Here is a 21,419-nt window from a genome sequence, read left to right as displayed (position 1 = left end):
GATTCGCACACAAGTCAGCTCCTCTCCATCGCTCTGGGCACCTGCCCGGCTCGCCCAAGCCGGCACAGGCTGCAGGATCCTCTCTGGTGAGGGGCTGTGCTGCAGGCAGCTGCTGCCCTCGCTGCGCAGCCCGGGGCATGTCCTGCTGCGTTTATTGGGGCCACAGCGAAGCCTGCCAGGGCCAGGAGTCCCAGCTGGTGCCCAAGGACGCGGCTCCATCTGCGGCGCTGATTTCCAGGAGCATCTGCTGCGAGGGGAGGGAGGAATCCATTCAAGCACCGGCAGCAGCAGCCAGGGCTGGACATCCCTGCGAGCAGCAAAGGGGAGAACAGCCAGAAGAAAGAGAGAGAGAAAGAGAGAGAGAAAGAAAAGAAAAGAAAGAAAGAAAGAAAGAAAGAAAGAAAGAAAGAAAGAAAGAAAGAAAGAAAGAAAGAAAGAAAGAAAGAAAGAAAGAAAGAAAGAAAGAAAGAAAGAAAGAAAGAAAGAAAGAAAGAAAGAAAGAAAGAAAGAAAGAAAGAAAGAAAGAAAAAGAGAAAGGGAGGGAGGAAGGAAGGAAGGAAGGAAGGAAGGAAGGAAGGAAGGAAGGAAGGAAGGAAGGAAGGAAGGAAGGAAGGAAGGAAGGAAGGAAGGAAGGAAGGAAGGAAGAGGGGTACCTGCTGTGAGTGGGGCGCACTCCGGGCTGCACCCCGAGCCCTGAGGGCTGCTCTGAGCGGCAGAGCTGCAGCAGGGACACACGGGGACACGTCCCCTCTCTCCGGCTCGCAATGGCCACATGCGAATCCCCAGTTTGGTAACAGCGACCGGTGAGCGGGGTAAGCACCCGAGGCAGGGACAGCAGCCTCAAAGCCCCTGGGATGTGCAGCCTCTATCCCCTTCCCCGCGGTGTCACAGCCCCGCTTTCTCACGGGCACCGCACAGAGCAGAGCAGACGTGACTTTGCTGAGAGCCAGCAAGGAGAGCAAAGCCATAATTCAAGTCCTGGCTCTGGCTCCAAATATCGCATAATGAAATTAGCCCCTCGGTGCCAGGCTGCGAGCTTCCTGCCGAGCGGGCGGGCTCGGCCCCCCGAGAGCCAGCTCAGCTCCCAGGGCACTCCGCAGCCCTGCCCAGGCTGGGCACTGCCGAGCTCCCCAAAAATCACTGCCCCAAGGCACACAGGGCTTGCGGATGCTGGCACAAAGTCCTGGGCTTCCCGCAGGGAGGGAGCTCTCCTTGCCCTGCCAGGGACCGCTGATGCGCTCTTCAGTGTCCAATTCCCACTGAGCTTAAACACAGCAGCCCTTCTGCAGGGGCTCCTGCATCGCTCCACGGGAGCAGGAGATTGGGAGATTCTCAATCCCAAACAAGCGCAGCCTGGCACAGGATTCATACACTGCCGGCAGATCCTGACTCCCGCTGCTCGGAATCCCCAGCACGGGAGAGAACAAATGTGCGACTGCGAGCCAAGAAAGTCACTCCCAGACGATATTGCAGAGGAAAGATGATGTTAATTCAGCGGGGAGGGTGTCTGCGTGTTGCTTAGGGGTGAAAAAAGAGGAGGGAGTGAGCTGCCCCCGCCACATCTGAGAACCACAGGAGAAGCTGATAGGATTTCTGCTAGGAGGCAAATAACATCAAGCCTCTGGAGATTGTTTGTTTTCTCAGAAATCTTAACATGCAAAAACTGGCAAATAAACAGCAGTTTTAGAGAAACCAAAGAGTCTGTTTTTTCCTTCTTTCTTTTTTTTTTTTTTTAGCACCCAGAAGAGGCAGCCATGCAGGCCTTGCCTGATTATTGTGCCAGGTGCTGTGAGGATGCCTGCAAAGGCAGAACCAGGACTCGTGCAGATACAGGAAAAACAACATGCTTGTGTGGCCTGCTTAAGGGTTTATGCTTAGAAAAAGGAATTAGGGCTTGGCTGGTGCAGGATGTTCCTCCCTTGTTGTGCCTTTGCTCCGTCCCTTAGCTGGCCCAGCTGTGTGAGAGGCAGCACCTCTGCTCCAAAGGTTGGACTCATGGGTCCCACCTTGTGTGGGACTCATCCAAGACAGCAAAACTGCCACGCAGAAAGAGCCAGGAGCTGATGCTGTCACAGCTGATGGTGTCACAGATATTTGCACCTGCAAACTCCCCTTCCACTGGCAAAACTGCTGGAAGCCTTGATCCCAAGGGGAGGTGTCAGCAGAAGCCTGCTTGGAAAGCTCTGTGCAGCCTGGAGGATCCGTGCCTGCCAAGACACGGGAGGAAAAGGGAGCTTTGCAATGTGAGCTGTGAAGGATGGATGGACAGAACTGCCATGGTGAAGTCCTCAGGCTGCTTTGAAGAACAGCCTCTGCCTGCACAGAGCTCAGGAGAAATCCAGAAATCCGTGGGGATCCACTCTGGAGAGTGGGAAGAGTGAGGTGCTCTTACCAATGAACAAAGCCATTGGCTGAAAAATTGAGTGTTTGCAACTAATTATTTTCAGTAACTGACCAGCTTTACGGATGGTTGAGGAATATTCATCAAATAAATTATTCATGATTTCTTTCCACTGATCAGCAAATCAATTAGCCACAAACCTCTCTCCAATTATTCATCCAGCTCGAGCAGGATAAATGGGGAGATTTATGACACAGACAACCAACTAATGTGTATTTCCAAACAAGGACCCTTAAGATCCATAAACCTTGTTCTGCACTGGCTCAAATGACCCCGTGCTGACTCACAGTTAAACTCTCTGAGCTCATGCCCTGTGTGCTCCCTGCTCTGCAAAGTCTCCTGTCACAGCACTCTCGGGAGGTGAGGCAGTGCAGACCTGTGGTGTGGAGAGACACGCTCTCACAGGGCTCACAAGTGATGTGGAAACACCCTTCGATGAATAAATTAGTAGATATGGCCAAGCCAAACACAAGAGCTGAGGCAGAAATAACCAGTGGTGTCCATAAGGTCAGGTGTGATGATGTACAAATCTCTTCAGCTATAAACTCCACAGGTATGGACCTGTTGGGAAGTTGTATTTGTGCAATTTAACCTCTACTGTTATAATTCCCCATAAAAGCACTCTCACACCAAAATTAAGGCATGTTGACAATATTAAGCCGCACAGTAAATGTAAGTAAGGGTTATGAGACTAACAAACAGTCAAATTAGCATAAGAGCTGGCTTTGCCTCGCTGGAGTAACACCATTAGAGTTTGTAAAAGCGAAGCATAATTCAGCATAAGTGTGATAAGTGACCAGAACTGCACAGAGATATCTCCAAATTGCCCTGCTCTGCAAGACTTCCCATGCCAGCAGCCACACTGGTGCTCCAACTGAGAAGTGAGGCCTGCCTGCCATACTTGGCATGGACACAGGTCCCTCATGGCAATCTACAGTACTGCTTGTTAATATGGTTGGAAATTAGGGTTGTGGCTGGCTTGCACAGATAAAGGGAGTCCAGATGTAGGAGGGCAGCTGCTGTACATGCCAGGCAGAGCTTCTATTCCTGTGCAGTGAACAAGCACAGAACAGCAAGACACTCCAAGGGGAAAAGCATCACTTGCAGCTTTGATTGATCTGGTTAGTGGATTAAGCTCATATTCGTCTAAATACACTTGCAGCCTTAATCTGCTTTCATCCCACTGCCTGGGAGGGCTCCCTTCTCACCAAGCCCCATCCATAACTCCACAGGGTTCTTTCAGCTGGAGCAGCGTTGGCTACAGGCGAGAGGCTGTGAAGACACCCAGCTTCCGCATGGTGAGCTGGTGCAGAGCAGCCTCCAGGCTTTGCCTCCAGGAGCACTTGGTTTCTCTGGCTTTGCTAACTCTCCCACAGTTAGCATCCCAGTGCTGAAATCCCAGAACTGTAGCCGCATCAGGGAGCTGAGGCAGCCAGCCCTGACGGGGGCAGCTGCAGCTTGGGAGCAGTGGGAGCTCCTGGGCCAGACAATTCTGCATACCGAAGGGTCCCCCATTCCTGCACGAAGGCACAGTTCTGCCCCTCGCAGGGTGTGGAGGTGAAGTGGTTTCCTCTCAGTGAAGCACTGTGAGCCTGCGAGCAGGGCTCAGCCTGGTGTCCCTCTGCCCCTCGGTTCTCGATGCTGCACATCCTCACTGAGGAGGACAGCCAGAAGGAGTCACTTCTCCTGGATCACCGGTTCTGCACCCCAGGAAAACTCTCAGTCTGAGGCTAGATGTCTAGGGCAGAACTCACCACTCTTCAGATGCTGCTGCCAAAAGCCAAAATCTGTGGAGTTAAGAGATTTCCTGCAGTATCCGTTCCCATGCCGGTCACCCCCACGCAAAGCCCACCTATGACAGGTTGGTTTCGGCGCCGCTGGGGCTGCAGCTGCTGCAGCAATGTTCCCGGGGAAGCATCGTACCTGTGCCTGGGCAGGGCTGGGAGCGGTGGGAAGTTCAGAGCTGCGGCAGGAGGGGCCCTGAGGCAGGGCATGAGCCTGGCTTGTGCCAGCGGCGGGACGGTGTGCGACCTCTGCTGTGGGGCGGTGGGGCGGGCTGAGCGGGCCGGGAGAGCATTGCCCATTTCCCCTGGGAGCTGCCGAGCCACTGCGGGGCACGGCCAGGAGAGCCCCAGTGTCCAGGGGGCTCCCCAGGGTGGGGACAGGGAGTGCTGGGCTCTGGCAGCGGCATCGGCTCCAGAGGTGGGCGCTGAGGACTCCGGGGCTCGGGGACTGACCGCGGCCCGCAGGGATGGAGAAGGGGGAAGGAGGCAAAGGCTCTGGATTCTGGTGCCGCTCTTCGGTCCCAGGGATGGGTTCGGCTGTGCCGAGGTCCTGGACAAGTCCCTGACCCAGCGACAAAGGGAAGGGCTCCCTGAGGACGGGTGGCTCCCGGCCGCCGAGAGCGGGGATGGGGGGCCCAGGCTGCGGGGTGGCGGCGGAGGAACCCCCGGAGCCCCCGGGGGACGGGGCTGCGGCCGGGGCGGCGGGCTCGGGGGTGCCGCCGGCGCCTCCCGGCGGGGCCGCTGCCCGCAGCGCGGGGCGGAGGGGCGCTGGGCACGGCCCCCTCGCCGCGCCGCCCCCCGCCCGCCCCCAGCGCCTCCCGCGGACGGCGGAGCGCGGCGCGGGGCCGCGGGGCCGGCGAGCGGCGGCGGGGCGGCCGCAGCCCCCGACGGCAGCGGCGGCGATGCGGCGAGGCGGGGCGGCGGGCGGCGAGGCGGGGCGGCGGGCAGCGCGGCGGGGGCGGCGGGGCTGAGCGCCGGGCGGCCGGGGCTGCTCGGCCCCGGGGGGGGCGCCCGCCCGCCCGCCCGCCCGGCGCCGCGCCCGGCTCCGCAGCCGGCACACGGATTTACGGCGCGGAGCGCAGCCTGCGGAGCGGCCCGGCAGGTAAGGCACGGCCGGCGGCACCGGGGGGCCTCGCCGTGCCCGCCGCGCATCCTCCCTCACCCTCGCCGGGCTCCGGACGCGGCGCAAGTTTCCCCGTTGCGGTCCCAGCGGGCACCGGCTCCCCGCTCCCCCGGCGGGTGCTGCGGCCGTGGGGCTGCCCCGGCTGCGCGCCCCCGCTCGCCCTCCCCTCCCCTCCGCTCCCCGGCGCGGCCGCAGCCCCGTTACCCCGGCCGGACAGCGCCGGGGCCCGGGGTCCCGCTCGGAGCGGCCGCAGCGGCGAGGGGCCACGGGGAGAGCGGGGCCGGCTGCTCGGGCTGCTGCGGGAGAAGGTTCTGTTGCTCTTGGACCAAACTTGGCTTCGGGGAGCCTGGCCTCGGCGTGGGAGCCCCGGGAGGGACCGCTGGGACGGGGGAGCCCCGAAGGACATGCCCGGAGCCCGCTGCTGCTCCGGGTGCGGGTGTCTCGCCCCGCGGGGCCCGTCCCGCTCCTGGGGATGCTCCCGCTAGGCCTCGGCTGGAGGCTGAGCAGCGTTTTGGAGCTCGCTTCTCCACAGGGAGCGCGGACTCCTTCCAGCCGTGAGTGCCGGCAGGCTCGGGATGCTCCCGTTTCCGCCTTGGGAACGCGTTTCCTTCGCAGTCGGCCTCAGAAAGGGAGTGTGGCAGAGGGGACATAGCCCGCGGGAGAGGCAGCACAGCCGGGGACAGACAGCAGGACGGGGTCGGGTTTCCCTGGAGCGCTGAACGCGTTCTGAGCGGGACTTGCCCCCTCCTTCCCCGGCCGCGGAGGCGCTGCCACCGGCGGAGCTGGTGTGCCCCCAGGGCCGGGGGTGCTGCTGGGGTGCACCGGGTGCGGGTTTTACCGGGGCGCTTCCCTGTGCGTGGAAAATCCCTGTTTGCAGCCTCTTCCCTCTTCTCCCTGCACGGTGGCAGACTGTCGCCATCGACCGGGCTGTGCGGCTGAGCTGTGACTTGCCGTGGGCGTGGGGTATCGATCTGTGCTGTGCCCTGCGGAAGGGAAGGTGTGCTCAGCCCAGCGCATCGCTCTGGGGACCCGTCACATCTGGGGTCCTCCCTGTGGACATGCCGCTGTCACGCTTCTCCTTGGGCAGCCGGGCAGCTGGCACGAGCATTTAGGTGTCCCATGGTGGTTTGTGCCGGGGACCTGGGTGGCTCTCGCTCTGAGCCACCTTCCCGTGGGTGCCCAGTCCCGCAGGATCCCCTGCACAGCTCCCCGGCTTGCTGTGCCCCGCGGGTCCTGCCTGGGGCCGCATCCCGGCTGTCCTGTGGGCATGGGTCGGGATGTCTGCCCTGTGGGCATGGACCGCAGGTGGCACCGGGCTTCCCCCAGCTGCCTGTTGTGTACTTAAGGGTGCCCTGGGTTTATCTGCAAGAACGCATGTGAGTACGGGGGTCTGATCACTGCGTGCAGAAATCCTCCTTCAGAAATCCCCTTCTCCTGAGCATCGCTGACATAAGGTGAAATAAGCACAGATTCTGCAATTTTAGGGCTCTCTACGGGTTTTGCCACAACCAACAGTAGACGGGACTGAATATAAACTGGGTTTTTATGGGTTTCCCTGGGTTTTTATCTGTTTCCCAATGCAAAGCTCTTGCTGTCAGAATGAAAGCAGATGTTTGGCTGCCTGTTTAAGCCAGAAATGCCTCTGGTTAGGACGCTAGCAGTTCTAGGATCTCCAGCCGCATCCCCTTTACCTCGGTGGCTTCCAAGGCTGCCTGAACATAACTGTTCTTAAACTCCTCTGGTTGCTGCCAGAGAGGCATCCCCTGCTCCCTTTAAAAAACAATAAAGGGAATATGTACAAAACCAATAAAGGGAATATGTACAAAAATAATAAAGGGCATATGTACAAAAAGCCGTGCAAATGGTGGAGGAGGGTCTCAGAGCGATGCGCTGAGGGAAGCGAGCACGGCTTGGCACAGCAGCTGAGTTGGAGCTCGGTGTGGCACCGAGTGAGGCCCCAGTGCTGCTTCCCCGTGTCCTGCTGGGGCTCTGGTGCCTCGCTGTGCCCTGCAGGAGATGCAGGGGTGGCTCTGGGCCCTTGCTTGGAGAGGCAGCAGCAGCAGTGGGGTGAATGAATATCCATCCCAGGAGTGCTGTGCACACACCAGCCTGCGAGACAGCCCTGCTCCTTCTGTTATTTGGCTCATGGATCCGGAGAGGGAGAGTGCTTTCCTGTGTCTGCTTCTCTGCCTTAACTAACTGAGAGCTTGCTGTTTTGCTGTGGGACACCTAAAAGCACGGCCTGTGCACCGGGCTGGGGCTCCTCAGCTTGGTGTTCTTGTTGTTCTGACACCCGGGGGCGGGGCAGGAGGGTCCTGCTGCAGGCTCGGGGTGTGCACAGGGCTGCAGAGCAAGGGGGCACTTGCCCAAGAGGCCACGGCAGGGCTCTGCTGGATCCCAGCTCAGGGACGCTCCTTCTGCCTGGGCAGCCTGCTGCCGGTGCCCTGACAAGCAGCTTTGTGTGTAAATGGGGATTTCTTCAAAACTCCTGGGAGGAGCAGCTGACAGTAAACAGCTCAGTGGCGAAAATGTGTGTGTGTGTGTGTGGTGTGTGAACTACAGTCTAAACGGGAGAGGGAAAACATCCAGTTACAGAACTAATGCAAATGGAGTTGGCTTTCATCTCTCCCTGCAGCATCCTTTGTGGAAGGCATTTGCATTTCCCCAAAGTCAGTTTGCTACCTATCCTTCAAGCAAACCCAGAGCTAGAGAGCAGAGGAAAGCCTGTTTACAAGGTGTGGGGTGGCTTGCCAAGTCTGGAGAGAACTGAACTCAAAATATTTGATAATGAAAAGTCTTGTTTTAAGGTAGCAACACTGAACACGGCAGAGGATGGCACACACAGGCTGCGGTGTGGGCTCCACTGCTGAGTGCAGGGTCGGGGGATCATTCCTGAGCTCCTGCTGCACCAGTTCACCCATCCAAAAGGCTGATAGGGAGGAGGAGGGTCTCATAAATTCCTCTGACCGCCCCTGGCACAACTCTGAAATGCCAGAGACGTGTCATTCCTGCCGGGGATCCCGGAGCTGTCCAGCATCAGCCTGTTGTGAGTGTGGGAAGGCTCCCAGCAGAGATCCACCAGCCCTGGGGCCTTCAGCTGTGGGGGCTCCTGGCTCTGGCAGCTGCCAACAGCTCCAGGGTGCAGTGCTGCCATTCTGGAGGGGCCTCCAGCCCGAAAGACAGACACAAAACAGGATTTCGGGAGCACTCCAGCAACAGCTATTAGCTATGCTGAAAGGATTACCAGCTCTGCAGGACTCATCAAGTGTTTAAAACATAACTCAAGCATCAAAGGCGACTCTTAAAGGCTCACATTTTCACATCAAGTCGCTGTGAAAATTTCTATCCAACTTAATTAAAACATTCACTAGGCTCGTTAAAAACATAAAGAGAAAAAACAAAGGCCTTTTTTCCTTAAGTACCAAGCCATTTGAAGAGAGGAGTTTACAGCAAAGGATGCATATTTCTTTGTTATAGAATCACCTTTGTGAAAGTCTCCTGTCTCTAGATCACTGGGTCTGACTAAGCTGAAGCTCTCCAAAAAGGAAACAAATGTGTAGGTATTGTTTTTGTTGTTTTGTTTTTTTCCCTGGCCAGGGACCACAGAAGAGAGATGAAAAAGTGAGAAGAGCTTTGTAGAGAAAGTTAGGTAAGAGGGTGGGGGAGTGTCAAAACCAGACCTATAATAGGAAACAAGCCACTGAAGTGCTGGTGAAAGTACCTTTTATCTTGAAGGCTGCAAGTGCCGTGCAGTGCATTAATACACATAAGAGCTGAAAAGCAGTCGGCAACAACTGGCACCACCACCTTTGCTGGCAGCAGAGCACCCCAGGTGGGTCACAGCTCACTCACCATCAGTCCCTGCCTGCCTCTCTGCTTTGTCTGAGCTCATTTTTGGGCCTCTCACTCGAAGAAGGACATTGAGGTGCTGGAGCAAATCCAGAGAGGGGCAACAAAGGTGGTGAAGGGTCTGGAGCACACATCTGATGAGGAGTGGCTGAGGGGGCTGGGGGACTCAGGCTGGAGAAAGGGAGGCTCACTGAGCACCTCACAGCTCTCTACAACCACCTGAAAAGAGGCTCTGAAAAGGTGGGAGTTGCCCAGTTCTTCCAGGCAATAAGATAGGGCAAGAGGAAATGGTCTCAAGGTTCACCAGGAGAGGTTTGAGATGGATATTAGGGAAAACTTCACAGAAAGAACTGGAACATGGTGCCCAGGGAAGTGGTTGAGTCACATCCCTGGAGGGATTTAAATGATGTGCCACTTAGGGATGTCATTCAGTGGTGAGTTTGGAAGTGCTAGGTTAGTGGTTGGACTCTACAGCCTTAGCAGCTTTTTCCAGTCTAAATGATTCTATGATTCAGTGTTTTGGCTGAGGTGGGATGGGATCAGCCCCATCCCAAGCCCCTTCCCGTGTGTGCTTGGTCCTGCTCAGCACCACCATCATCTTCCACGGGACTGTGATTTAATTCTCCTTGCCTGTGATGTGCCCTGTCTCAGGGACATGGGGTCATCCCCAGGCTTCAGCATCTGTTCACCCTGGCCACTCTCACCCTGCTCAGAGGCCCCAGTTGTTTCCAGTGCCCTGAGGAGATGTAAAACAGGTAGTCAGACTCACTCTGCACAAGGAATTATGCCACTGGAATTATGGGTGCATTAAACACAGCATTTAACCTTAGTGAGTGATTTTTTGACATTCATAGAGGTCTTGAACATTGTAGGATTTCATCCCGTTATGTTAATTTTCTTGGTTTTGATTAATATTGAATCAGCATCCCCCCAAAAAAAGGAATTAACACGTCCTCTCCTTCCTCTTGTTTACACATGAGCTTAATTTCTTCCTCTCCACACTGCTTGGAAGGGCAGTGCTGAGAAATGCCACGAGGAGCAGACTGCTCCTGCTGCATCTTCCCAAGGGGATTTGCAGCCTCTCTTCCTTCTTTCCTTCTCACTTGGCCATTTTCTCGAGGCAGAATGTAGGACCAGAGCAAAGAGCCCCTGTAGGGCTGGCACAAAGAGCCCCCTGCCCCTGCCACCCTCTGCCACCATGTCCCCATGGCAGGGACAGCGAGCTGTCACACTGGGCTGGTGCCATGGGAAGGTGTGTGAGCACAGCCTTTATAACCATGTACTCTGTGCACGCTAGGGATGTGAAATGCAGGAATTAGGAGGTAGACAGGGTTTTTCCATCAAGCATTTATAGCACCTTCCTCACCATGTGTCTAGACATAGCTATAAATGAGGGAGAGGGCTATTACCTGGGAATAAAACTACTGAAACCAGCCCTGGAGAGCTTGATGCTGTATTTCCAAGGAACTGGGAGATTCCTTATGATGAATGTAAGGAATCAAAGGCTATAAACTCACCACAGCTGGGTACTGAGTCAGGGGACACACTTAAATGTACCTGCCACCTGCAGCTTAGGCTCAGCATTAACTGCGGTCTCCTGCCAATCCTTGGCCATTCCAGGGGCTGCCCTTGCTCACAGATCAGGGTTCAGCCCTGCTGGCTCCACCAGCTCCAGTGGCATCATAAAACACTCCAGTGGTCACCACAATCTGGTTTTTCATTGCAGTGTGGAGCGGTGGTGGTGTGGAGGAGAGGAGAGGTCATCAGTGGAGCCCGGGCCGTGCAGCTCACTGGGAAACTGCCTTCACGCCTGAAAACTTGAGGCAGGAGCTCTGCTGAGTGCCTGGCAGTGCTTGTGTGGGTGGGAAGTGGCTGGGAACTCATCCCAGAATGCCCAGTCTCCATCCCAGTCCTTTTGATAATGGTGGGAGAAGTTGTACTGCAGAGATCCAATTTTTTTGGATGCAAATTCTGTTCTCTGATCATTCCTTCTGCCACGTCCAGCACAGCAGGGTCTAAGTCTGCCTAAGGCTTTGCCACACTGTGATAGCATCAGCAAAAGTAATAAAGAAGAGAATGGACTCCCTGGAAAAATACTGTGGAGCAAACCCCTGACACACTCCTGGCAGTGTCTGCAGTGAAAGCCCAAAGAATTATTTCATTCAGCTGAGAGTAACCAACCTACACTCGTCTGAGTGACTGAGTGGAGTGCCAGGGGATGGCTCTCCTGATCCTTTGCTTGAATTAGAGGATGAAAAAGGGAAGTGAAAGGGTCACACTGGTGGCTGGGACCTTTTGGGACCTGCTGGCCCATGGCTGACCTGCCTTGTGAGGGAGGAAGGATGAGAAACAGCAGCATGGCAAGGGGTTGGGGCAGGATGCAGGCGGTGGGGAATTCGGGTCAGCACCTTTGTGGCTGCAGGAGGTGCTCCCCAAGCTGGGTTTCCTCCTCCAGATTAGCTTTCCTGTGCACTGTGCCCAGGCCTCATAAAACCCCTGCAGTTTTCTCATGTTGCACATTCAGGATTAGGAGGCACTTGGGTAACATGGTCCTCTGAGTGCCTAAGACCTATTAAAATTGCTCTCATTTGACTCCACAAACAGTGCCATTGGGAATGCAGAAATGCTTCTGGGATGTGAGTAAATACTGGCCTTGAATGAAGTCGTGGATAATGGGAGATAAGTTATCAACAGCTGTTTAAGTCAATATTACTTCCATGCAAGATAACACCGAGCTTTTGCAAGAGGTTAATAACCAGATGCAGAATCCATCACTGCAAACACAGGCACCTGGCAAAGTGCATCCATAATTTTTCCACTGGAGTGTTATTACAGCTGAAGGAGTGTGGTGGCAAGGAAATGTGCCAGTGGGCATGGCTCCAGTGGCACCCCAGGTGATGCTGTTGTGGCTCTGTGCAGTGACTGAGGGACAAGGGTGCTTCACTGTGGGTCCAGCTCCTCCAGACTGAAGGCATGGCATCATTACAGAGCTGTAATAAATAACAAAGCTTTGCTGCTGCTAATCAGGCTGGAATGCCTGTGCTGGGCAGTGCCTGCACTGCACATCCAAGCACAGGGACCATGGAGCAAGGAGTGAAGGAGCACAGGGAGGCATTCATACAGATACTGAGAAGGTGGTGGTGAAACATGAAGCGTGCATCCGTTGTGGAGCACAGGATCACCACATAAAGGAATGCAGCTGATGCTAATCAAGATTTTAACCCAGAGTTATGGGTCTGCATCACCTTAGGTGGCTCCTGCTCTCTGCTATGGCTGTTCCAGCCCGATGCTGGACCTGTAATTCCATGGAATTGCAGTTCCAAGAACAGGCTGGCAAAGGCCAGAAGCACTCAGGGAGATTGGAAAGGCTCTGCAATGGCTCTGAAGCCACCAGGCCTCTCTGCAGGACTCCTCCCCAGGCCTGTCCCAAAATGTAGAGCTGGGGCAGAGGAGATATCTCAGCCACCTGCCCATTGCCACAGTGTAGGCCTGCCCTGGCTGTTTTAATTCCATTCCTCTCACTTGATCCTGGCCATGGATGCTGTAGCCTTCCAGCATTGAGCCTCACCAGCCCAGGGAAGGGCTGGGGTGGAGAATGGACCCTGCCTGCTCTCCTCTGCCTGCTGCATCCCCAGTGCTGTCCCTGGTGATCAGGACACGAGGTCACCGTGTCAGTGCCCGGCTGGCACAGGCCTGGCATGGCTCTGAGGACACTGATCAGCCTGACTGAGCCCTCAGCGGAGGCTCCTGGCACTGCTGGGCTGGCTCTCCCTGCCCCTGGCTGCCAGCCCCTGCTCTATCCAGCAGACCACAGTGCTGCTCAGCAGAGCTGGCTGCAGGTGCCAGGACAGCAGCTGCAGTCCTATTGATCCCTGTGGGCATGATAAGCCCAAATGGAGACCCTTGGGAAATCAGCACAGAATACAAAAATCTGGCTGCAGAGCAGAGTCTGAGACTGTGGCAGCTCTGCAGAAAAACCCATGTGAGAGTCCAGCTGGGCAGAGCATACACAGAGAGCCTGCTTGCAATGTGGATTTGGTGCTTGGGATACATAAGGAAATCTTTCTTGGTTTGCATGAGCCCATCACACCTTTTCCTTCTCCCAGAGGAAGCATCTGGAAGCAGATCCAGGTCCTTGCACCCATGGAGGCAACAAATCCTCAGCTTCCCTGGGTTCCTCACGTGGGCTCCTCAGGTCGTGAGGCTGGAGTGAACAAACAGATGAGCACAATGGAAGCATCCAGACTTCTCGTGGTCTCAGGGCTAGAAGGGTCAGAGGAACACCCTGGCCTCCCAAAAGAAAGAAGCCCCTCCATGTGCCACTGCTGCTCTGGCTGTTGCACAGGCAGATGGGTGTAGCCATGATATTTTCTGAAAAATCCTTTCTTTAGGGTTTTTTCTCCAGAGAAGCTGAGAGGCCTCAGGAACAGAATGTAAACAATGGTTATCTGCTGCTGTGGAATGCAACAGGTGCATCTGTGATTGTGGTTGTAATTAATGGCCAATCACAGTCCAGCTGTCCAGACTGTCTCAGTCAGTCACAGGATTTTGTTATCATTTTCTATCATTTTTCTATTCTTAGCTAGCCTTCTGATGAAATAATTTCTTCTATTCTTTTAGTATAGTTGTAATATAATATATATCATAAAATAATAAATCAAGCCCTCTGAAACACGGAGTCAACATCCTCGTCTCTTCCCTCATCCTGAGACCCCTGTGAACACCACCACAGATGGGGAAGTGTGTGTTTTCAGGCCACGCCACACTCCTGGTGTTCACTCCCTGCTGGAGCAGGGCTCAGTGTGCTGGGGCACTCTGGCGTCGCTCACTGCCCAGGTGTTACAGCCCCCAGAGCTGCTTTGGGCCAGCACCATTGAATGGCTCAGAGCATCCCCTGCTTAGGCAAGCACATCTCTGGAGCCTCCAGTAGCTGCAGTTAAGAAGAAAGCTGTGTTACTAATCCTCATATGTAGCTGCTTTTTTCCAGCTCAGGCATTCCAGCTGAACTTTTCCCCCTGTGCTGTTTGCAAACCAGGCAGAGTGCGAGCGTGCCCTCACCCTTCCCACACACACACAGCAAATGGCAGGTCCCTGCTTGTCCTCAGCAATTAGCAAGGAGCTCCAGCTGCCACTGCTGCTGCCCTGGGATGACTTTTCCGTTTCCCATGGGCTCATTGCTGCAGCAGCAGCAGAGCCAGGCCGTGCGGGTTCGCTCCTTTACAGCCGCGCCTTGCCCTCACCTGTCACTCACAAAGTGAGGCCCAATTGTAGTCTGAAATGAACTTTGTCATTAAAGCTCCTGGGTTATTAAAGGTGGGACAGCCTGGGCTGACCCTTGTGGGCGTGCATGCCTGCATTTAAAAGCGAAGGAAATTCCTGTAGACGTGCCGGCAGCGCCTCGTGCTGAGGCTGGTCACGGCCCGTGTCCGAGCAAGTGCTCCCTGCTGTGGGTTGGAACCTTGTGGTTCTCCTCTAGAGCTGGGGTTTCAGCTCCTGCTGAAGTTTGCCTCTGTGAGCAAGGTCCTGGCTGGCAGCGGCTTCCCTGTTCTTTCCAGGAGAGCCTGCTGCATGGTGGCTCTGGGAGCAGCACCTCCCCTTGCCCTCAGAGTCCTGGCACCAGGGGTGCCGCTGGAGTTTGTGCTGCTGCCACACATCCTTTTCCACATGATTCATTCACCTGTGGAGCTAGGAGCCCCTGTGTTAAAGCTTTCTTTTAATCAGTTTGCAAAACACTCAGCTTCTTGTTTACTCTTGTGTGAGTTCCCCTTATTTATCTTAAATTTCAGGAGCATGACTGCTGGTTTTCAGTGTGCAGCACAGCAGCAAACCACCCTGGGCTCCCTGGGAATGGGAGCCTCTTCCTTCCACTCCTCCCCATCCCTCTGCAAGGTACAGCAATACAATCACTGGTTTGTTCACTTCTTATTTCCCTGACAGAAATCAATCTCGTGTTGTCTTTGCTTCCTCATTTGATTTCTTGGCTTTTCTGATCTTCCCACATTTTCTGCAGCTACACAACTCATCCAAACCAATAACCAGCGCAGTTTTTCCCCTCAGGTAGCACTGTGTGCCCTCAGACCTCGGGCAGTGCTTGTGCCTCCCTCACTCAGGGTGGAGGTCATGGTGGGGCTCATGACCTCATAATTAATTCTGTCCTCTTGATAAGCAGGCTTTGGCAATGAATCCTTGCAGTCCTACACAGATCTTGTGTCAAATTCAGGGGAGTTTCATGAGATTAGCATTGCTTTGAACTCCTTCTTCACGCCCAAGTCTGGCAGGGGGAGTATAGGAAATTTATAGTTGCAAAAGAACTTTGCAAAGTTGCACTACGCTCCATTTCCTTGGCAAAGGCAAATAAAACTGTGCAGGGAGAAGGGAATAAAGAGTGGAGAAAAATGCTGCAGACATGAAGGGAGAAAATGCTGAATGGGAGGGGAGAACTGACAGCCTTAATGTGGATTTGGGGGGGAATTTATAAACCTGGAGCCAAGTAATCACAGAGCGTGGGTGGTTTAGGTGACTGTGGGGACTCATTGCTCTTCATTAACCTTGCAGCCACCTGGGTTCAGGTGTCAACTCAACACCAAACCACAGCTGATCAAAACTTCCTCTGTTTGAAAAATTGTGGGGAAATTGGGTTTTCAAGAGGCTGAATGGGATTTCATAAGGCCCCTGCCTTCCTCAATATTGTTAAATCATTCAATATCAAAAATCTAAAAATGGATATTTGGGCTCCAGCCAATAAGAGCTGAAAAATGCCGCTGTGTTTGTTTGTGAGTGAGGAGCCTGTATTTTTCTGTATTTTCCCCATGTGCCATGGGGGCTTTGTTGCCCCTGCCTCACAGAGGGCTCAGGCAGGATCCAGAGAGCAACACAGAAAGCAACTTCAGTAATTCCTACAGTGAATAACCCCCTTTTTCCACCTGTATCTGTGGGAATGCTCTCCCCTGACCCAGAAGTACAGTGTGTACATGAGAAAGATGCCATCATGGTAAAATGGTCGGGCTGGGGTAGCTCTGGGATGAGAGCTGTTTATTTGTTTGGGCCAGAAAATGGAAGCGGGTCTGGAGAGTGAAAGCGGCTTTCCCAGGATAGCTGTGACTTGCCAGGAGCTGGGAGAGATGTGCCATGAAAGCCCTGGCTCTTCTGTTTTATACCTGGAATATAGAAATTACTGGAATCTGGATCTGAAATATAGATCTGGAATACAGGAATTACTGCTGGGGTGGCACAGTGTCAGGTGAAGCAGCCAAGTGAAGCCTTGCTTTTGGTGGTTGCTGGGTGAGGAGTGCCCATGCTGAAGAAGTGGTGGAAGCCTGGATGAGCAGCTTGGCTGCAGGGGAAATGCCTGAGTTTGGTGCACAGTGTGTGCTGATGCCACCAAAGCACCCCTGAGTGAGGGCTTTTGGTTCCACTCACACAAAATTCATGGCTGCTGTCCTGCACAGGGGGGCCCAGCACATTTTGCATTCCATTGGCAGCACAGTGACCTGCTCAGGTCGAGCTGCAGACCAAAATGGGAGCAGCCAGGCTGCAGGGTTCTTGTAGCACCCTAGAAACTCAGCGGGACCCTTGCCCTGAGCTAAAGACCCCTCCTGAACTTCCAGCCTGGTGAGCTCTGCCCATCTCCTCCCCTGGGGTATTCTCCAGTGGCTGCTGCTGCTGTAGAGGTTGTAAGGTAATACAAAATCACACCAGTAGCTTCCACTGGTCTCCTGCATCCTTTTATTTGGTTTAGAACCAAGTGTTTGCGAGTCGTCACTGGGAATTCATCGTCAGCCGTCTGTCAGGCTTAATTGGGTTGTCCTGTAAAATATCTTGCATATAAGTAAATCAAAAAGAGTGGGGCTCATAAAAGGGCCAGTGTGTGGCACACTGATGTTATTTATAGGCTCCTCTGTGGTGCTCATTGCCATGGCAGCTGTGAAGGTCGATGCTGACACTTGGGAGGGAACGCCAGGGATGTTTTTAAACAGCCACATGTACGGAATGGAGCGGTGCTGGTGTGTCCCAGGGCAGTGGGAGCAGGGCTGCAGTGTCCTGCAGGGAGCCCCCGGCCCCAGGACAGCAGCAGGAGGGCAGGGAGCCATGGCAGGGGACAGCAGCTCTGTGGGCTGGGGCTGCTGGGGTTGTAGAGCCCACAGCTCCTGTGCCCCGGGTGCTGCATCCTGGCATCTCCTTAGAAAAGGGGCAGCAAGCCAAAGGGGAGAAAAGTGCTCACATGGAAGAGGCTGGAGATCCCTTCATCGCTTTTCTCCTCTTCAGGATGAAGCCCTCGCTACCAGCCTGTTTTTCATACCTTTCTGTTGAATTACACTGAAGCCCGTGGTGATTGCTCCACGAGTATCCAACAGAAGCTTATTCTCTACAGCTGGCTTTTTTTGATAACATTCTTTCCTAAAAAGCAAACAAAAGCAGCATGTCCTCATGTCAGTTCTGTAACTGGCACATGAAAAGCCTTCTCCAGCCACATCCAGGCAGAGCTGGTTTGAGCATCTGCACCTCAGCTTCCACCTGGAAAGAAGCCTCCTGCAAACCCTTCACTGTCCCAGCAGCATTGCTGTCTCCAGCAGCAGTGCACAAAAATGACTCTCAGGGGGATGCATAGCAAACCCTCAGTGTGTCCTTTTATGACAAAACCACCTGGTCTCTCACCTGGAGGACCCCAGTTCCTGCAAAGCCCTGGCCAGGCTCTCTCAGTGAGTTCACCTTCATCTTCTCACTTGCATCAGGCTGTCACAGCTCAGCCCTGACCTGAGGAACCCAGGGCTTAGCCAGTCCTCTGTGAATCTCTCTGCCCATCTGAGAAAGGCTTTCTATAAACCTACACCATCCTCCTACTGCACTAACTGTGACTCTCCCACCTGCAGGCGGGCGTTTTTTCTCTGCAGGATGAGCAGGGGTCTCTGCAAGGGACCTGGTGCCTTTCCTGTCACCCCTGCTCCTCTGCAGCACAAACCAAACTGTGCCTGTTTCCCCTTCTGTGCAGATAAGCAGGTGCTTCTTCCCACCTTGTTCTCATCTCCTCTCCTTGCTCCCCAGGGCAGCCTCAGTTCCCTGGCTGCTGTTAGTGATGGATTTTTTTGTTCCCATGAGATAAACACTGTGTCCCCACCACCCCTGCTCCCCCACAGCAAGGGGAGGTTCCTCAGGAAAGCCCCAGGGGCCATAAAAGTCATTATTTAACGTTATTTACCTGTTGATGGGAGCTATTTCTATGGCTGTGGGAGCACAGGGCCCTCATGCCCACGTCTGTAAGCATTCAATTCATGCTTTCTTCACAACAGCAAACTGCCAAAGCCACTTGGTTCAACAGTTGAAGTAAACAAACTCACTGGATTTTTTTTTCTGGGGCTGTCCTGGAGTTTATGCAAGCACCCCACTAACATTTGCTGTCCTGGCATCCACTGTTAGTCCCACAGACACCCGCTTGGGAAATGAGTCCACATGGGCAGTGGGAGTGAGGGAGTTGGTGTGATGCTTTCCCTGCCTCCTGCAACTCCATTCAAGAGCTCTTCTTGCAGAGCAAATACATGGGGTCTCTTTTTGCTCTGAGACTGATATGGTTATTGAGCTTTCTGCAGTGGAAAAAAGATTGCAAGGCAATTCAGCTGGCTGGGTCATGAATCCACGTAGATGTTGTGAATGGAAACGATATGCATGTGCCCTGGGCTTTGCCCAATCATACCAAGCAGTAATGTAAGTCAGGATGAAAATAAATCTTAATACCAACATGCCCTACATGAAGCAAATACTTATTTTACATAAAACCTAATTTTAGCACGTCAAGACTGTAGCCAATCCACTTTGTCTCACCATGACTTAGCATAATGGCATACATATAGGTATGAATATATAGATTTGTAAACACACTCTTTCCCCCTCCCTATTTTTTGCTGAATTGAGTGCCCCAAGAGGCAGGACTTGCTGTCTCAGTGAGGAATCTCTGCACACTCCCAGCCCTTCTCTCCCTTGCCTGGGCATGGGGAAGGCAGCACGGGCACCCATGTTATGCACAGAGTGATTTCTTTGAGCAGCAGCAGCTAAGAAATGCCAAAGCACGGCTGTAATGCTGACTGGGATCAACTGGGTAGAAGGAAATGCTGATGGGTGTCAGGCCCTGGGGATGCTGGCAGGGGATGGATGCTGCCTGCAGCCCTGCCTGTCACAGCTGGCCCCTCTGTAGTGATCTCAGTGCTGGCAAAAGAGCAGCATCAAAATGCTCTTCAGCATGGGATTCATCAGTGTGCATGCCCTTTGTCTGGTACCCGTGGAGAGAATGCCAGAGGTCGTGAGGGAATGCCCTGAGGGAGCCATGATATGCTCAGGTTTTCCAAGTGCTTTGGAGAAAGGAGTGGTGAGCTTTGCTTTTCAGAAAAAGCCCAGAAGTCCTTTCTGGCATTACGCTTTCCTGCGTCCTCCCCGTGCGGTGTCAGAGCTGGTTTATGCAGCTGTATTAACTTTCACTTCACCTTTCTGTGCTGCTTCCCTCCCCTGCACACTTTGTCCTAGGAAGAGCCCAGACTGCTCCAGCAGGGCTGGTTCCTCACAGGAGTTTGGGTGTGCAGCAGCAGGGCCGTGCCAGGATGGGCCTGTCCTTCCCTCCCCAGCACGCAGTGATTGCCAGAGCTCTGTGCCAGCCTGAGGGCACACACAGCTGTGCTGGGGCTCACTCAGCTGCTCCCCGTGGTGCTGCTCCTGCCCAGCTGCTGTGGGATGTGGGGCTGCAGCAGGAGCCCTGTGATCCCTTCTCCTGGGGAGGCACAGGCTGCAGCGGCCGCGGGAGGATTTTGGCTTGCACCGGCAGCCAGCGAGGAGTGTCTGGCACTGGTGGCTGGAGACAGGCTCTGCCTGTGAGCCAAGCCAGGCTGGCAGCTGGAGAGCCAAAACCAGAGTGATAGACATGGCTTTGGATCCCTTTGTAGACTCCTGCCTTGATGGCGAAGCCGCTCACGGCACGCCTGTCGTGGGGAGCACAGAGTTTGGTTGGTTTGGAAGGGATCTTAAAGACCATCTGCTTCCAGCTCCCTGCCATGGTTTCTCTCTTTTTGTCCCTTCTTGCTCCCCTGTTCCCCCTGCCCCAGGAACAGGGATGTTTCTGGTCAGCTGCAGCCCGGGGGATGCAGGGAATAGCCAGAGAAATCCAGCTGAGTCACAAAAAGAAGCACTGCTGCTGATTTAGCCCATTTCTGATCTTTTGGACAAATTTCACAGCATTTCATCAGGGAATAGGAATCTGCAGGGACAGCCCCACACAGACTATCAGGGCTTTCCCACATTTTGCTTACACTTCCTGCCTGGAGCACAAAAGAACACATCCACATCTCCATTGCCCACAGCATTCCCTACAGACACTTAAGAGTTATTTTACCCTCTTTCTTAAATTTAATTTTTAACAACAGCTCCTCAGCTGTACCTTGTAGGGAACAGTGATGTTTTCCTGCTTGGGAGCAGCCACTGGTGCTTTTGTAGGGCCGTGGTGGTGAGGAGCAGCTCTGGAGAAGCAAACACCCCCAGGAATGGGTAGGGGGCTGTGGATCCTCACAAGCTGCAGGGCTGGGATGCTGCTGCCTTCCTGGTGAGGGGGAAAGGGAGTCCCAGCCACCCTGAAAGGAGAAGAGAGGTGCTAGTGCAGCCCTGCCTCCCCAGCGGAGGAGCAGAGCAGGTACAGCAGATGAAATGACCTGCTGCTCTCTCCTTATTAAAAGAAAATAGTGTTTGCTGGCAGCCCTACAGATCTGACACCTTGATCCATTGAAATGTTCTCAAAATATAGATCAGGAAGCGATCCAAGCCCCCTGTGCAGGGAGGGTTTCTCCTCCTGCTGCTGCCCTCTCCCAGGGCAGGAGAGCCCTGGCACCCCATGGCAGGTGGGTGTGGATGGGGGCTCCCACCACAGCACCAGTTTGTGGGCAGGTTTGACTGGGTGATGCATCACCGAGCCCATCCCGTCTGGCTCAGCCCCAGCAGTTCTGGAAGCAGAAACTGATTGTGATTTAAAGGTGTCGGAATCAGGAAATCCATCATGTCCTCGCTAATCTGCTGCTGTGATTGATTGCCCTCACCATTAACTGCCCGTCACAGACACACACCTTATTTCCAGCCTAAATTGGTCCCTGGGCAGGGCAGGATGGCACAGTGATGCATGGAGGAGTGTGCAGGGGCTGAGTGGCCCTGGGCCAGCCCAGGCTGAAGGCACAGACACCCACTGCCAGCACCCAGAGGAGCAAGGGGGAAAGGAGTCCCCGGGATGGATCCCCCA

The sequence above is a fragment of the Melozone crissalis genome, unplaced genomic scaffold (assembly GCF_028551555.1).
Source record: "Melozone crissalis strain CALT ecotype California unplaced genomic scaffold, PUWL_Pcris_2 ptg000045l_1, whole genome shotgun sequence".
NCBI lineage: Eukaryota > Metazoa > Chordata > Aves > Passeriformes > Passerellidae > Melozone > Melozone crissalis.
Note: the sequence above shows the minus strand (reverse complement) of the source record.